The following is a 4,463-nucleotide window of genomic DNA, read 5'->3' as shown; positions in this document are numbered from 1 at the left end:
ACCGACGATCGAATCTTGGGCAAATAACATACCGATGACAAAGGGAACAACGTATGTTGTTGTGCGGTTTGACCGATAAAGATCTTCATAGAATATGTAGGAACCAACATGAGCATCCAGGTTCCGCTATTGGTTATTGATCGGGGATGTGTCTCGATCATGTCTACATAGTTCTTGAACCCGTAGGGTCCACACGCTTAACGTTCGATGATGATTTCTATTGTGAGTTATGTGGTTTGGTGACCAAAGTTTGTTCGGAGTCCCGAATGAGATCACGAACATGATGAGGAGTCTCGAAATGGTCGAGAGGTAAAGACTGATATATTGGAAGGTTACGTTCGGACACCGGAATGGTTTCGGGAAGTATCGGATAAGTTTCGGAGTACCGGGAGGTTACCTGTGGCACCCCGACTCAGAGCAACCGGTTTACCTTGCATTGCCAGCCCAGAGATCAAGTCTTCTAGCAATACACAACAACATGGTACAAAAACAACCGCTTTATTGATACTAGCGAATTACATAAGTCTGATATTACATCGAGATTCGAGGCCAAGCAGCACACACGGTGCTGCTGGACGGTATGTACATTATTTAATGAACATGACGGGGCCTCGATCACACGAGCTACGCGACAGCGAAAGAACGACGTAGAGGAACTCCATAGCACAGGGACACCAACGTGAACACAGCCTAGACATGAGATGCACTCCGATGCGAACTGACTTGCCTGAAAACTGGCATAACACGTCAGGTCAGTACATTTAATGTACTCGCAAGCCCACAACAAACATAAGCACGATGACAAACAATATCATGATATTTAACTAGATTAATACAGTGCAAAACTACTACGAAGGAAGACAAAAGTTTCATGCAATGAGTCCCACGGACTCGCTTACGAGACGGTTACCTCGTAACCAAACAGTGACCATACCTGGGTCACAACTGAAACCAAACACTCATGAACACCTCAAGTGTTCATGCTTTCTTCACGAACCAAAGCATCACAGCACTCACTTAGTTTGCAAGATTATTAGAAAAGTTGATCCATGGTGTGACTTACTTCCGAGTTATGCCCATAACCGAGGACGCGACTATTGATAGATTAATTACACTCTGCAGAGGTAGCGCACTTTACCCACACTAAGGAATACCTGGCCTCGCATTACCATTCGGGTAGACCAAAGCAATTCGACAAAACCCTCCCTTTGTCATGCACTCTCCCCGGCCGCTCCGACCAACTCCCCCTCAGGGCTAGGTCTTGGGTGGCCCCGTGTCTACCAAAGACACCAACGGCCACCGTCGTGGCAAAACGGTCCAAAATGGGGACATGGTACCATAAAAACAAAAACAAGCACACAAGGTTATGTCTGCCTACCGGGCCAGGGTATGCACGCCCATAACCTTCCCTCACGGGAGGCACCGGTGAGAGCCACAACAAAGGACCGAATCAAGACCTTCCCATAAGGTAAATGTGGTCGCACTGAATTAAAAACCCGATTCAGTGGCACCATGATGTGATCAACATCATATTCAAGTTAAACTTAATCAAGTTTAACTTTGATAAAAACTTTTTATCATCAACATGATATAACCCAAAAAGAATCATGCAACTACTCATCACGCAAAACAAACAACTCATATTCTTGGATCAAACTTAACAACATATGCATCTTGCAATACTTAGAACCAAACTTCTCTGGTTATAACTCATTTTTATTTATCAAACAATATTTTTATTAGTTCTTCATTTAAATGAAACTATCACTAGTAAAATAACTATCATTAATTTCCATAGCCATATGCATAGTGCAAAATATTACTCTACTTAGCCAAACAAGCTCATGCATTCAACCAGTAACTAAAACAAGCATATCAAGCATGGTAAAGTAACTAGAAATTAACCAAAATTATTTATTAAATTTTTAAATGCAAATAAGAACTCACATTTAAGTAGAAAATCATAGATATTGAAATAACACCATCCAAATGCTGGTGTGGCTTCCCTTAGTGTAGAGGAGGATCACACCCCTCTTGGTTTGCTTCAAGACAAGCTTCTCCTTCTGAAAAGAATTTAAACCACAAAAATAATTATCAAAATACATTCTGAAAATCACCAGAAATTCTAGACAGCAAGGAAAAATCCACCCTCTGGTGTGCTGCTAGAGCTTTCTGAAACAAAGACAATGCAAAAAGAATCAAATCATTTGGACTTGTGGTTTAGAAATGGTGGCTGGACGAAGTTCAGTCAAATTTCTGAATAAAATTTGAATTGAACAGAAATCCTGGGGGGTGACTGAGGGAGTCCAGGACTAGGGGGTCCTCGAACAGCCGGACTATATGTTTATGCCAGACTGTTGGACTATGAAGATACAAGACTGAAGACTTCATCCCGTGTCCGGGTGGGACTCTCCTTTATGTGAAAGGCAAGCTTGGCAATTCGGATATGTAGATTTCCTTCTCTGTAACCGACTCTGTGTAACCCTAGCCCCCTCTGGTGTCTATATAAATCGGAGGGTTTAGTCCGTAGGACAACAACGATCATAATCATAGGCTAGCTTTTAGGGTTTAGCCTCTATGATCTCGTGGTAGATCAACTCTTGTAATACTCATGTCATCAAGATCAATAAAGCAGGAAGTAGGGTATTACCTCCATAGAGAGGGCCAGAACCTGGGTAAACATTGTGTCCCCCGCCTCTTGTTACCATTAGCCTTAGACGCACAGTTCGGGACCCCCTACCCGAGATCTGCCGGTTTTGACACCGACATTGGTGCTTTCATTGAGAGTTCCACTGTGTCGTCACCATAAGGCTTGATGGCTCCTTCAATCATCCACAACGATGCGGTCCAGGGTGAGATTTTCTTCCCCGAACAGATCTTCGTATTCGGCGGCTTTGCACTGCGGGCCAACTCGCTTGGCCATCTGGAGCAGATCGATAGCTACGCCCCCGGCCATCAGGTCCGGTTTGGAAGCCTCAATTACACTGCCGACATCCGCGGAGACTTGATCTTCGACGGATTCGAGCCCATGACAGGTGCACCCCATAGTCGCGACGAGCATGACCTAGATCTGTCGTCAGACGATGTTTAGGAGATCACACCTGCAGCTTCCCTGGCTTTAGATCCAGTACAGATCATGTCATCCGAGGACGGGAGGATGGACCCTGCCACGGAGGCCGCACACTCGACGGCGATAGAGCCGAACACAGATTCCACTTCCAATGAGGTCTGTGTCATCAGACCCTCGGACTCGTCTCCGGCCATAGGATCTGAACCGCGTACATCCGTGCCCATCGGATCTGACTGGGCACCGATCATGGAGTTTAGCTCCGCGGACATCTTTCAGCACTCACCCTTGGGCAATGTGCTAAATTCATTAAAATCTCTCTCCCTGTCAGGAGACTCTTGGCCGAACTATGTCCGGCTCGAGTGGGAAGCGGACGACGAAGGAATTCGTTACCCACCCACTACCCACTTAATAGCCACTGTCGATGACTTAACCGACATGCTTGATTTTGACTCCGACGACATCGACGGTATGGACGGCGATGCCGGAGAAGAACAGGAACCACCGCCCACAGGGCGCTAGACGGCCACCTCATCATATGATATATATATATATGGTGGACACACCCAAAGAAAACAATGGCAAGGATCAAAAGGATGCAACGGAGCACGATCCTCTTGAGAAGCAATCCAAGCGACGACGTCGGCGGCGCCGCTCTAAACCTCACCATAGTAAAAACAGCGATACTAGCACCAGAGACAACAGCACTCCGGAGGATGCCGAAGACAAAAACAATCCTGCCCAGCCAAGCTTCGAGCAGGCCGGACAGGAGGATGAGCAAGCTAGCCCTGATGAACAGGCAATAGATGGAGATTCGGAGGATGACAATTACATGCCCCTCTCCGAAGAAGAGGTAAGCCTCGACGACGATGAATTTATCGTGCCTGAGGATCCCGTCGAGCAGGAGCGCTTCAAGCACCGGCTTATAGCCACTGCAAAGAGCCTGAAGAAAAAACAACAACAGCTTCAAGCTGATCAAGATCTGCTAACTGACAGATGGACTGAGGTCCTGGCGGCCGAGGAATACGGACTCGAGCGCCCAACCAAAAGCTACCCGAGCCGCAGGTTGTTACCTCAATTCGAGGACGAGACACTAGAGCCCATACTACCAGCGCAGGATGCGGCTGACTGACCACCTCGCGGCCGAGATAAAGCGGCGTATCAACCCGAATACCAGCCCGCACCCTGTCGCCAATCAAACAAAAACACGAAGGCCTGGGGCTACACACACGACCTGCGAGACAAACTGAAAAACAAAGCAGGACAATCAAGATCGATCTATAGATCGCGGGGGCGCGCCCCAACACGTGACGATGACCGCCATACCTACTAAATAGAAATCCGTCTGGGCCAAACACAGCAGACCAGATTCATCCGAACTGCGTCGCGATGTAGC

At 47.0% G+C, this 4,463-nt stretch overlaps 1 long non-coding RNA gene across 1 annotated transcript in view; it reads right to left on the bottom strand.

Annotated features, from left to right (window-relative positions):
* Window positions 1-475: 475 nt before the first annotated feature.
* LOC123137557 (uncharacterized) overlaps window positions 476-4,463 on the bottom strand; it is a 13,350-nt gene continuing 9,362 nt past the window's right edge. Inside the window, exons 4-5 of the long non-coding RNA XR_006468348.1 lie at window positions 1,948-2,063; window positions 476-734 (exon numbers count right to left, since the gene is read on the bottom strand). This is a non-coding gene — a long non-coding RNA (uncharacterized lncRNA). The remainder of the gene's footprint in view (window positions 735-1,947; window positions 2,064-4,463) is intronic.

This window comes from Triticum aestivum, chromosome 6B, assembly GCF_018294505.1.
Source record: "Triticum aestivum cultivar Chinese Spring chromosome 6B, IWGSC CS RefSeq v2.1, whole genome shotgun sequence".
In the NCBI taxonomy this organism is placed as follows: Eukaryota; Viridiplantae; Streptophyta; class Magnoliopsida; order Poales; family Poaceae; genus Triticum; species Triticum aestivum.
This window is presented reverse-complemented; position numbering and strand designations above follow the sequence as displayed.